The sequence below is a fragment of the Aulonocara sp. 'chitande type north' Nkhata Bay genome, linkage group LG2, assembly GCF_057382095.1.
Source record: "Aulonocara sp. 'chitande type north' Nkhata Bay isolate Kocher_YH1m ecotype deep benthic linkage group LG2, A_spYH_male_GT1.1, whole genome shotgun sequence".
Taxonomy (NCBI): Eukaryota; Metazoa; Chordata; class Actinopteri; order Cichliformes; family Cichlidae; genus Aulonocara; species Aulonocara sp. 'chitande type north' Nkhata Bay.
Window position 1 is genome coordinate 33,061,270 of NC_141345.1, and position 14,252 is coordinate 33,075,521.

Sequence of the window (14,252 nt, forward strand, 5' to 3'; positions counted from 1 at the left end):
GTCCATACCAGTGGTCTATATTACATAGCAGGATGTTTGTTCCTGCGTTATTTATCTTCTTCTGAATGTTCTTGAAGGTGTTCAGATTTCACAAGTTCAGATTTTTTTTTCTGGGTATTGTGGAGCAGGGAAATTATTTTACTGCTATTGTTGAATAATTGTCATCAGTACCATTGCATTAATAATATAATCTGGAGTTTATATTGCATTCAGATGTTGAAACAGTGTGTGTCTTTCAGAAAGACTAAGTTGCAGGCTGACAGGAAGTTGCAGGTTTGCAGAGTGTGCCTTTTGCAGAACTGAAACCGAAAGCAGAGTCTAAGTGCAGGTTATTTTGAGGAGCATTTGAGGACGAGACACAGACAGTTAAGAGGTGACACAAAGAGCATGTGAGGTCAACACATACACACACATTAGTTAGATTCTTAGAGGAGAGATTAGTTATGTCTCGACAAGAAAGAGGAACAATTCACTTTAAGATAACGGAAAGTACCAGCCATGAAAATAGAAGATGATCTTCTAGGTGAAAAGTCATTGTGGTGTTGATCTGATCTATGTATAAAATGTATCTGTGACGCATGAAGGGGCGTCAGTAAATCAAACCCTGATGCTATAAAATATCTGTTCATGCTTTGATTAAGTCGAGGACTACTGGCTGTCTGCGTACAGAGTGTCTTCCCACACGTGTGTTCATTAAAATCATTGTTTGACCAAAGAGCTTCTGGACCAAGAGTGGTTTGTACTCTCCCTCCTCAATTTTGAACCTTAACAGTATCCTTCAGTTGTTTCATTGTACAGACCCAAGGTCAATGGGTACAAATAAAGAAATGGCTCTAAGAAGAGAGTTAACCACAGCTGTAAGTATAAAAAACAGAAAAAAACTGCAATGTGACTGCACAAACAAGCAGCCAACAGGCTGGAGGCAACCCCCCCCACCCCCCCCCCCAAAAAAACAAAAACAAAACCCACAACCACTACATAGTACAACTGACACAGGCTGTTGTGACGAAAGAAAGCTATTAAAAATTCATTTGAAATCAACTTACAACTTTTTTGGCTACTTAAAAAAACATCCATCCATCCTCATCTTTTTCCTGCTTATTCAGGGATAAGCAGGAAAAAACAGAGTATCCATAAATACTGATATCAACCACTGCATATTTTCTCTATTAAATATTTGTCAGGATTCAGGGCAGACAAGGTGGCTGTGCAGTAATATCTGATTCCTCAATAGGCTGTACTATTTGGCCCCATTCTTTGTCTTTGGTTTCCTTAACCTGCTTTGTTCTAACTCCTGCTTCTCACATCCTGTTTAGAATCCCAGACCTACAATCTTCTCACCCATCAGAAGACTCTCCAGTTTAATCCCGTGGATTCTTCAGCTCTCAACCTAATTCCTGGCTTCTTTTTCAATTCAGTAATGCACAACAGTTGCCCTAAGGTGCTTACAATTGCCTTACGGTGCTCCTGAAACTCCATACCTTCTGGACTTGCATCTGTCCACCCACTCTCTGCTGTACTTCTTATTCCTACTCTGGAAGTGTGTCTGCCAGCAGACTGACCTCCTCACTTCCTGCCCTCGGACCACAAGTAAGAATGACCAATTTAGTAATTACAGAGACCTCATGCTCACTACTTCTTTTGCCATAGCTAATCTTATTTTATTTATTTATTAGTTTTATTCTAGTTTTTGGTTTGTCCATGTCTCCTGTTTACGTGTCTTTCCTGTCTTCTGTGTAAGTCTGTCTTGTCCTCTGTTTTACTTTCGTTCTGCCTGTGCTTTCATGTCCACGTCTCTCCATGTTTCCTATCTTATTTTGAAGAGTCTGGTCTTTCCATGTCCAGCGTGTTTAGTTTTACTTTTCCCTGTGGCATCAGGTTCATTTGTGTCAGCTGTGTCTCCCCAGGTGTTTCTTCTTATTACTGTGTATTTAAGTCGTCTGTCTTGTCTTCCTCTGTTCAGCATTGGGTCGTCTGTTTGTCCTTATGTCAAGTCTCATTATGTCACAGAGTTTCTGCTTTCTACTATTCAGGTACATATTAATGCTCATGTTGGGATTATTTCACATTTACGTTTTCGCATGTTCCCCTTCAGTTTCATGTTCTTGTCTTTTGTCATCATTTTGATAGTTAGTTTTAGTTTTCCCAGTTTAGGTTTTAGTTTTCCGCTTTGCCCCATTTTTCTGTTTTGTATCCCCCGTAATAAAGGCTCGCTTTTTGTTTATTGTCACTTCCTTTCTTCCATGTCTGCTTTTGGGTCCGTTCCATAAACACACCAGCGAGCCCCGCTGTTACGTCTGATTGAGTTGGGCTTCCACCATCCCCCCTGATATAATACTTTATCAAGTTCTGCTCAGAATAACTACCACAAAGTTTTATTTGAATAACTTCACAACTACAGTGGTAAGGTATTCAGACTATCTTGAAGATATACCCCCACATAAATCCCTTTAAATGTTATCCTGTAAACATTCAGTTTTAGTGGTCATAGTAAAACATCCACCCATCCATCCAGTTCCTTCCTGTTTAAATCAAATAATCTTCACAAGCTAAGAATATGCATTTTACATCAATCAGTATTTGACTGTTAATTTTTTTTTTCTCTGCATTAAGACTGCATATATTGTGAAATATCTTTAGTTTAGACACTTCAATAACATATGAAATTCAATAACAGGTGAATATTTTCCTATTGTTTGTAAAGGCACAGTTCCTTACAAATACTAGTTATCACGAGGATCTAAATTTGGTGTTAACGTGCTCTCCGAATGTTTGCTGCCTCTTTTATCGCACAGTTCAATGGTTATATATTGTGTTTGAGACATACAGTAAATGGTTTTATCCAAATGAATCTTCTATGAAATCTCATAACATATCACTGACACCTGTGTGATTGTATACAAAGCCATAGTTGTTGCAAAGCATTGACTAAAATCAGTAACTTGTGATTTACACCTTGAGTCTATACCAGGGGTCAGCAACCTTTTTCACCCAAAGAGCCATTTGGACGCGATTTCCATGCAAAAGAAATCACTGGGAGCCGCAAATACTTTTTGACATCTAAAATGAAGATAACACTGTATATATTGTTTGTTTGTTTTTTTACCTTTATGCTTTGTGTGAACAACTAAGGCGTGCTGCTTAAATCCAGGAAGTGCTACAGAGAAAATTACATTTTATTTATGTAATTAACACATTTTGAACTCTTAAAGAAATATAACAAAAGGAAAGACACACAGCTGAACTAAAATGATCCAGCAAACAAAAACTGTTGTGAGCCACCACAGATATATCGCCTTTGGGCTTTTGGAGCCTTGACCTGGCTTTTAAAAAAAATAATTGGAAAAAAAGCACTATGCTGCTGAAAAAAATGAAAAATAGATATTTGCAAAATTCTGCCTAAATATGTATTTTACCTGGTTAATGTGTGTGGCGGGGCGTGGTCTGCAACGCCGCTGCAGGGGATGCGGATGCACCTGAGCGGCACCCGCAATCACACCTCGCCACCTTAACGTCTGTGCTATCTATGCTGTTGTGTTGGTGTGTCGGGCTGTGAGCTTTAACACCGGCTGTATACGTATAGCAACCGTGTGTGAAAAGTGGTCAATAAAGAGATGCTGAAAAGCATGTTCATGGAAACATCGTCGGGTCTGCCGTGATATGTTTACAATGGGACTTCGGAGCTGTACGAAGTGACTTTCATCTTTACGCAGGACTGTAAGCTTTCATCTGTGAGGCGTGAGCGGTGTTTGTTTTTAACATAGTTCACGGTGGAGAATAGCTGCTGAAATAATGTGGATCCGAAGACCCCCTACCTGGGGTTGAAAGTTTCGATAAATGCACGGCGTTTCGGCGGGTATACCGGCTTCCGCGAGTGTGACACTTATTTTGAGCGATCAAAAACTAATAGAATATAATTTTATATTTATATTTCAATATCACAATAATCTTCCAATTTAGAACTACAAGTTAAAAAAGAATTAACATAAATAAAATATACTTCAGCTAATTACTTAAAAAAATTAATTTATTTTTCCAAACCACGCGGAGCCGCACTAAAAGGACTAAAGAGCCGCATGCGGCTCCAGAGCCGCAGGTTGCCGACCCCTGGTCTATACTATGCTCTGCAATAGTAAGAGATTATTAGATATGTTTCTTTGAAATGTGACAGTATTTGGAACTTGAGCCATCATGTTTGAAGAATAGGGAGCCCTCTAAAAAAACAAATTTTCCCAAGAATAAATATATTTACACAATTAAATAAATTGATAAACATGTTCTTGCTTGCCTTCTTAGTCAGTATTTACAGAAGAAACCTACCAGGATTAGGCAGCAGTGCTAAAGAGCTCACTGAGGTTTCAGATCAAAGCAACAGCAGACAGTACTGGGGCAGTGAAACCTCTCCACACTGTGCCATTAAGATTTATGTTTAGCATGTTACAATTCAGTGGGCAGCAGCACTTCAAAGCAGGTAGGAGGTCCACACATATTCACAGCAGTTTTTGTGTGAAGTGCAAATTTCACAAAGAGCAATTGATGTGACTCGTCCATGAGCTATAATAAAAGCAGCTACAATAAAAGAAGAGTTCTCTAATTGAGAAGCTTTAGCACATGTGTGTTTGGATACAAAACTTACAAAATCCAAATAATGAGCAAAGGAAAGGATGTCGAGAGTAAAGTGACACAAAACACTAGATAACAGCATATTATTTACAGACACTTTTCAAATGCAGCGCACCATTTATACAGGTCTACATAACCTGTGAGGATTATGATCTGCTCATTTTAGATGGCATCCTCTGCCTTCCTGTCTCTATTAGAGACAACAGTTAAGCCGGTTATGCTATGGTTCCAAATGTAACAATGCCTGTTTGTTGTCGTGTGTGTGGTAAAAATTTCAATCAGCATGCAAAAGTATTTTATTTACCACATAAAATGTATTAATATTTAACTGCAGAGATTAGTGAACCAGAAGAACAAATTATGGCAGGTAAAAGAGCCTCCCCTCTCTGTTGAATGTATCCCATATAACTTAAATGCGATACAAGTCAGGTATATGATTAAAACAACAACAACAACAACAATTTATTAAAACGTTCATAATAATTGGGTTGATTGTCTACTTACTGGCCAGGGTTGGAAGGGATTTAGTAATAATCACATACCGAGTGATTCAGAGAAAAAAACCCAACATGAGACCTTTTGTTTTTCTTAGAGATTTCTAATCTCATCTGTTTTTTATTTCTTGTGATTACTGGCTGTGCATTTTGACATTTTCTCACAAAAGAAATTAGTTAGATTACCATATTATTTATTGGTAATTATTTTTGCTAATTGCTACACTTTGCCATCTGCTGTATTTGTCACAGTAAGTTATATGGAATCAAGATTTTGAAGCACCTGAGCTACATAATGCGAGGGGCTCTAAAATGCATTTTAAAAATAGATTATTTGAAAATGTCTGGGTTTTAGGCTGTTCCATGAAGCAAACATTGAAAACCATTTGAAAGACAGAATGAGGATAAATTGGCTTGAAATACGGGAAGTCTGGAGGCAAATTCAGTGTCTTGTGGTATTTTGTCATTCGTTTCAAGTACTTCCTGAGCACTTTTGGGGTTCTGGCAGGATTACTGAAGGCTGCAGCTGTAGACAAATGATACTGACATGTACTGTATTGTCTGCAACGAAGTTTTGATGGATTGTACATGTCAACATAATTTCAGAGCACTAATTTAGTCTGTGAAGAAGATGCTCTTTCCTAGTACATTCATCCGTGATTATAAACAAATATATGACTCCAATTTGGGTTTCTAAATATAAACAGGTAGCAGTTGCACAAAACTTCAGGGAAGTAGTTGAGCAAAGTCTTTTGCAAGTGCTACCTATTCATCTTTGAACACTTAACAACAGAGGGATTTGAAAGCATGTGAAAAGCCCACACAGAATAAAAAGGTTCCATTGAAACTATTTATGAACTAAACTACAGAAACTTTTTAACATGTAAACAATTTGATCAAATTTTCTGATTGCAATATTTTTGTTTATGCTCTTTGTCTTGATGTAAATATGCTAATATGCACTTCCAAAGAATAATGGCTTCCAAGCTGAAGGGAACTCTGCAGAGAGTTTGTTTTCAATACAGACTCTTAAAGAATATAACGTGACTACTGTCAACTGTACCATAAAGATATGGTATCTGCTGATAAAACGGTAATTCTTCTGATTAAATATTCTGGTGCAAGTGTAAACCCAACTCACAGCCACTGAGAGAAATGTCGCTGAACATGGCAGTATACTATACTTTCAAGGAAGTGCCAAAAAAGAATTTAAATTTCAGGACAAACAATGATCAGATAATAAGTTATCTGTACAGATGCAGGAGAAAGCCACTCTGCTTGACATTGATAATAGGATTACCAGCAAGCAGAAATCACTTAATGACTTTCTGGGTCATTCTTGCTATGGATCAGAGTGAGAGAGAAATCAAGGGACAAAAAAAAGACATTTTAATCTTGCCTTGGAGCGAAGACTGATATTCTATTCAAAAGACTGAAAATATTTTACTTTTTCTCTGCAGTAGTGACATTTAAATACATGGGGAATAACACACAAAAAAAGCATGTGTATACTTATAGCAGCATAATTAAGGAGCCACCTGATAGTTTAAAGCCTAATCTTAAAAGTCAAGAGTATGTTTGTCTCCAAAACCAAAATTAGGAGCTGGCACCACAGAAGACGAGCCTGATAGCTTTAGTTTACCTCCCACTGGTAACTCTCAGGAAGTAAGCCCCCATCTGAGAGCGAAGAGCTCTATAGGGATAATTTAAAGCGCCACAGTGCATATAATCACGCACTATGGCGCTGTGGATATGAGTTTCCGGCTTGAGATTAGATTAATGAGCTAATTTGCCACTTGTGCTGCAGCTCGCCACTCAACATTATACAGCTGCTGCAGAAAATTGATGCCACAGCCTATCAGTGGCTTCTGTGACAGCTGAAAGACACTTTAATTACAAAAGGTAAAGGCAGACAGCACTGCACTACTCATAACATAGTCTCACAATCTGAAGAGGACAAAGTTATAATGACATTTGTTACAAGTGCAGATTGTGCTGTCTTTTGAAGGGCAATAATTTTTGATAAGGTGAGAACTGTGAAACCAGATGGCATGACTCCATAACTGGCATGTGATTCTGAAGTGACTTATGGTTTTAATTGGTGATATCCTGTTGCCTGTTTGGTATTTTTACTCACCTGTTGAGTTGGTTTTTGTTTTGTGTAAGACTTTGTAAAACTTTGTAAAACTTAGACTATTATTGGACGAATCTATTTCCTGATGATCAAAGATGCCTTTGAAGCACAATTTCCTCTAACGATTTGTTCATTTTTGATCAAGATAAGACTGCTAACTCAAACCAGTATTGATTTTCATATTGATTGCTCTCATTATCAGCTCTTCATTTATCTCTGTCTTCATTATAATGCTGCATTAAGCAAAGTTCAACTAGAAACTGCTTGACGGATCCTCAAGCACTGTAAGAGCTCAAATATGGCAAAGGATTATGACAAATAAATTAGAGTAGTGCAGCATTTTCAAAAAGACCAGATTTAGGCATTAAACACTATCACATTTACAAAGAAATGTCCTACAAAAAAGCATAATTTTAAAGTTTTAAAATGTCAGTTATTTATTTATTTATTTGCAATGATTATTAATTAAATTAAATAGTCAAAATTACAATGTACTGTAAAAAATAATAATTAAAAAAAATCAGTAAAGCATATAATCATGTATTTACTGCAGACGTCTTCTAGTTTAAGCTTGGTAAGGGGTGCCTGAGGCAGCCTCCGAAATCGACTTTCTTCAGCCTAAATCCTGGCCACACATGACTGTTCATGTGTTAATTTCAGTTACAAGTTGTCAGTTATTGTACGTATAGAAAGCAGCTTTGAGCTTGAAGCCAAGGGATGCCAAATACCCAGATGGTCAGCGAGTTATTCAAGTTGAAAGATGTTATCCCTTCGGAGAAGCTATCCACTTTAGCTCTATCAGCCACTGACTTGTGTTTTATCTCTTGTATTCTAGCTCAGTCAGATTATAAAGTGTTTTGTAACTAGAGTTCAGTGTCCATGAACACTCCAAGCTTAGAAAAGCTAAATCAGTACAAAAGGCAATGTGAATGTTTCTATTTAATCCTTTAAAGGGCTGTTTACAACATGATGTAAACCCACAAGTCGCTGAGCATAATTTGAGCTTCTACAACATTGCATCATTTCTTTAATCTGCCCTGTTGGGGTAGAAAACAGTGAATTCTGCACAGCTATGCAAATTATGCAAAATAATATTTATACTTTGAGAGTAAGTTTATTTTGTAAGACTATTTTGGTATTTCTTTGTGTTTATATCGTATTCTGTTCCATCAACGTAGTAATTTACTCTGGACAAATACAGATAAATTAGTTAAATGGACTACTAAATAGTTACTCCATCCATCCCTTATCTGGATCCTGGTTTTTGTCTAAGATGATATGCTCAGACTTTCTTCTTCATAGCTGATGAGCTCCCACATCTTCTGGACAAACATGTTCCCAATCCAGCTAAGAAACAATTTATTTCTCCACCCTCTCCTGAGTCTGCCCCAGGGCCTTGTTCTTGTCCGACATGTCGAGAATACTTCACCAGGAGGTGACCAGGAAGCATCCTGGTCAAACCACATTCAAGTTTTTGATCCAGCCATCGTGAGAGCTGTACTCTGCTTGGCCTGCTAGTACCAGTTACCAGTCCCACAAGCGAAGCAATCTCCCAACAACTCTGTTGTCCACCATTTGGTTCAAACACAAGATTGTTAAGTGTATATATTGATATATGTGGTGCAGCATGGTCACGTGTGTACTGGTAAATAAAAACAAGATGCTGAAAAGCATGAATGTGTGGATGGGTCTGCCGTGGAGTTAATACAGTGGTGCCGAAACCCAGGACAGGAGCACGGCAGACCTAGGACTGGGCCAGACAGGGAAGGAGCTGGCCCAAATGGTGGACTGCAGGACCAGATTGAGTGCCGCAGGCAGATGATCGAGAGGCTGGCAGCTCAGATCGGTTCCCGGTGACACAATCGCCACCCCCATCCGCGACCCTTGACTGCACGGCACCTGTGCCAACCTCCAGGGTGAGACCAGCCAGGACGCAGCCTGCCTTCGCACCCATCCCCACTCCTCGGGCAGGAGCAGCTGGTGCCCGGGGCCTGCACCCGTTCCTCCTCCCAAGAGGAGGGCCGCTGAACAACCGACAGGCCCACCACCGGCTCATATACGTCACCAGCCGGAGTTGGAGGAGGAGGCACGCAAGGGTCCTGCCAAGCCTGAGGAGTTATCATTATATATAATAAGTGTCAAAACTTAGTGTTAAAGGTGCAGAGGAGGTCATCAAATGTCATCTTTATGGGGGAAAGAGTTAAGCCACAGTTTTGTGTAGTTCGCACAACTAGTTACTCCATTGCTGTATAGTCTCAGCCAGTGTTGGGTGTAACGTGTTACTAAGTAACACATTACTTTAATTAAATTACTTTTGCACTGAAAAAGTAGAGTAACTGATTACTGTTCATTTTTAGGTATTTTAATTACAGTTACTTACAATGTACTTGCGTTACATTATCAAATAATTAAACTCGCTGAATATCATTATTTAATTTCAATAATTTGTCTTCTAAACGTAGAAGTAAACTCTGCCACTTTAACATCGCTGTAGTGCAGGTGCATGTCATTTCGCGCCAGTTTGCTGCATAGTCGTATTCTAAAGCGGAAGATGTCGGACTCGGCTGAAGCGAGAAATGGACATATTCCCGTCTCTTTACTTTTCTGAAACAAGCAGACAAGAACATTACAGTAATATGTAAGCTATGTCCTGGGGAGAAAAAACTATCGGCCGTTGTTAATAGCACGAATCTACTGAAGCGCCTGACACGAGAGCATAGACGACATAGACATAGTAACATGGTCCACTTATATTCAATGTTAGCAGCATCCGTCATAATGTTGTTGAGGCTGTGTTAGAGGTAAGAGTTGAAGACCTGCAAAACTAGGGCTTCACACACCTGAACTACATGCTTTGGCACATCTGGTTGACAGCTTCCTTTCCTGCTAACAGGTGGTCAAAAGCTGTCACCTTGTCCAAAACATACAATATGACAGAAGACCTGATAGTACAATACAATTTAAAAATTTTGTTCTGGGATGTCTGCCTTTGATTGTGACCCAATGCAAAATGTAACCATGTTTCTCCCATGGGGGATGGACCCACAGGAGAACACATGTGGCTCATTTAGACTTAGCCTAACCTGCATGGGATAAAGCCCAGCTACCAGACACTTGCAAAGAAGCGCCTTTCTAAGCCTTGGCTCCAGAGAGCATTATGTTCTGACACCTGCAGCAGAATGTCAATGCAATGTTCATGTGTGTATTGGTTATGCAGAAAGAAATGACAGACAACTTAGTTTGCTAAATAAACAGCAGACTTTCTACTAACCCAGTAAGCACAAAGAGCAGCAAATAAACTATAAAATAGGGCAAGCTTAAATTTCACAGCAGAGTGATAAGTATAATCGCCACACTTAAAACATCATTGTTTCTTACTAAAAATGATCCACAATATTTATTAAGGTCTTATATAATTGTCTAATCGTGAGACACTCCTTCTCCACCCCTGCCCCAAGTAAAGTAACTCACATTTTTCACAGTGCATCATCAGGGTCAGGTCATTTTCATAATGCCAGTAGTTGACTGGAACTCTTTTCAAGCATGCATAGTTTTGGGCAATCTGTTCTAAAGTTTACAGTCTAAAGATTACAGTTACCAAACATAAAGCAGATATGCTTACCTGCATTTTACCTGAGTTGAGCAACATTCAGATTGTATATTCAGATATAGTAAATTCAGATTGGCAAATGTACTGAGTTACTGGGGTTATATTTTTGTTTACTAAAACATGACTCTGAAGAATATATTTTTCCTTTTTCACAATAGTAACTCAGCAGACACTAGGGATGTGAATTGAGTTCAATTCCTTGGAACTGTTAGTCAGCTGGCATATCGATCCCACTTATTGGTTCCGGTTGAACTTGCATTACAATCAGCTGATTTTAGTTTATGTGGAAGAGGAGGAAAATAATGGCACAGTCTGCATAGTGGATATGGGCTTTACTTTTTCTAATGCACAAAAGTACAAGAGCACGACAAGGAAAAGCAAACTTCAGGACAGAAAGAACCACATAATGCTGCTAACACAACTTCAGCTCTTTGCAAGCATCTGCACAGACAGCATGCTAAAGTTAAGCTAGCCGAGAACCCAGAGTGATGGTAAAGCTGAGTTAATGCTGACCCCAGCCCAGCAAACAGACCCTGAACTTCTTTATGGAGAATTGTGAAAGTAGAGAGTAGTAAAACAAGTTACTTTCTCATGGGCGTAATCATGTACTGCATTACTTAAAATTAAAAAAAAAAAAAAAAGAGTTCTGAGTAATATGTATAATACTTTTTTTGAGTTACAACCCCAACAGTGATCAGAACAAAAGGGGGAAATACCTCTGGTGTGCCCAAACATTTGACCATACAGCATGCAAATACTGTGCACAAATAGTGACTCAGATATAGCAGAGCCGGGTCATAACATTTAGCAATAGTGGTGACTCTCAAAACAGAGCCAATAAGAATCAATAAGAGAATTTGCCAGGAATTGACGTGATAAGCGATATTGATAGTGGAATTGGAATCGCTAAATCCTTATCAGTTCCCATCCATAGTGGACACTTGCGTCAAGTATACACAAGATGACAGAAAAAGCATTACAGTGTCTTTTGGGGTGTTCACAAAGGGCAATGTGACATACCAAACAGTTCTTTCTTTCTCACCACCCACTGAAAAAACAGATGGAGGGTTACTGGAACACTTCACCATCAGGCAGAGAATGTGCTAAGAAGCACTGAGGCAAAGGAGAAACATGAAAATGTCTCTGGAAAGCTGTGCAAAAAGATAAGCTTGAAAACTATCAATTTATTACCAAGGTGTTTATGAAACGCTGCAAACCAAACAATTCGCAAGCTCCCAAAATATATATACTTTATAATACAACAAGGAGCATGCTATACATACCTAAACTTAGTGGAGGCTGAACACCTGGTAAACAAGTATATGACCTTGATTTCTTGCATTTCTTTTTATAACTTGATGGAAATCCAAATGGTTAAGTGCATGAACATACACAGAAATGGAGAAGCAGAAAAAATGAGGGATTGCTATAATATATCGGTATGTTAGCCAAGCTTTGTAGCGTGATACACAGTTTAACTGAGCAAATGAAAATGTAAATGCTGTGTGTGGAAGTGAAACTTGAGAGAAAGGTGAATATGTATTTATTTTTTAATTAAACCATGTTCCTTAAACATATTACTGTAGCTAAAGCATGCACAGGTATTATTTTTTTATTACTAGAACCTGTTTTCATAGCATTACAATGCCTTTGTTTGATTCTCTTTTCAGATTCACGTTGTTCGCTCAAGAACATTCAATGACAGGACAGTTGTGTTTGGGTTCTGCATTAGAAAAAGTTTTAATTTGTAATATCTGTACCATAAAAACTGGTTACATTTCTTGGTTGAAAGTTTGCAAATTTCTTTAAATTCGTCCATCAAAAAAATGAATATCAGAATTTCCATTTGTAGAATACAACATTGATACCGCATCCACTCCAAACTATGTTTGCAATATTTCTTCAGACAAAACTTCAGTTCTTAGAAGAAAACTATAGATGTATGAATTATTATGAATTTCCACGTTTGATAAACCATGGAAGTGAAATTGGGAAAAATTGACTGAGTTACTTTGAACTTGGCCTTCAAAACAGATTAATTTGTGACTCATTATATGATCATGATGATACACACAAGCTAAAAAGCACAAACAGACTGATGCTCAATCAGACCAATAATTCAAATGGAGCCACTGCAGTTCAGAGAACAGTCACAATGATATGAAATAAGCAGGGAGAGGCAATCTGTGAAAGCACTATTTGAAGTCACTCAAAGGGACACATGCGACACCCTGCAGATACAAACACTGGACTTAGAGGAAAAAAATAAAAAATCTGACTGATAACGACCCCTTTTTTCAACCATCTGTCAGTCTCTCAAAGAAGGCAGAATTACTTTAGAGGCTCCTCTACAGACTACGACTGAATGTGTTAAAATGAATTTGTTCAAGAGCTTTCAAAAGGTACAGAAGTATGATTTCAAACAACAGTTCTGACCTACATTGCTGCATGCAGCATTGGCCCTGAATTACAATTACACAGTAAAGTGGTGGCTCTCAGTCCTTAGTTCAGGTTCTCACGACATGGAGTCTTTAGTGGCTTTGATTCTAGTCATCTAATTATTTGCTACCTGTGATGCCAAGCACATGTAATTAGGTAATTGGTAGGACAAAGGAACTAGCTCCGCAGCATGGTAGCATGGGCAGGGATTGAAAATTACTTCAGAGGACATGCGTAACAATTCATTATTATAATTGTGCACACTTAAAAATCATAGGATCTTTAGAAGAGTTGTGGCTATCTCAAGAGAGCTACAGCATAAACAAAGCATATATGCAGCTTTTGAATGCGTAAATGCTTAATTGGGCAGAGTGTTATTCTACACGCATAATGCTTTGAAGCAGACAGTTAATACAGTCAGTTAAAAAAAACCCTGAATCTGTGCAAGTTCTATCTCTCAGCAGGAGAGTGGGGACACTGACATTGATAACTCAAGACACTTTTAATCCTACCTGGAACTTTTGATTCATTTTGATCCGTTGTGTTACAATCAAATTGTATCAAAGACGTGCCTAAAATCAGATGTTCCATAGGGTGAACACTATTCTGTCTGCCTGCTCATATTAGACTCAATCTGATCTTCTCAAGAAGGATTAACCTGGTATCAGACCAGCAAACTGGAGCACTGGCATGAAAGTTTAACGAAATAAAAATCTAAATTAATTTGGAGTTTGCAACAAATGACGAATATGTGTCTAAATGATAGACTTACAGAGCTCAGGTTTTTGTTTCATGTGGCACCTTCCAGAAATGATGTTGAAATGATCCACCTCAGGATGATGTTTCAACTGAAGCTAATAAGCGATAAAATATTTCTGGGACCTGTTGCTAAAAAGGATAAGCTGTGGAACTTCACCAATTTCAAGTGTCCTCTTAAATTCTGCTCTTGCTC

The 14,252-nt window shown here is 38.4% G+C and overlaps 1 protein-coding gene across 1 annotated transcript in view; it reads right to left on the bottom strand.

The window, feature by feature from the left end:
- rxfp1 (relaxin family peptide receptor 1) overlaps positions 1 to 14,252 on the bottom strand; it is a 94,459-nt gene that overhangs the window by 29,688 nt on the left and 50,519 nt on the right. The window lies entirely within an intron of this gene.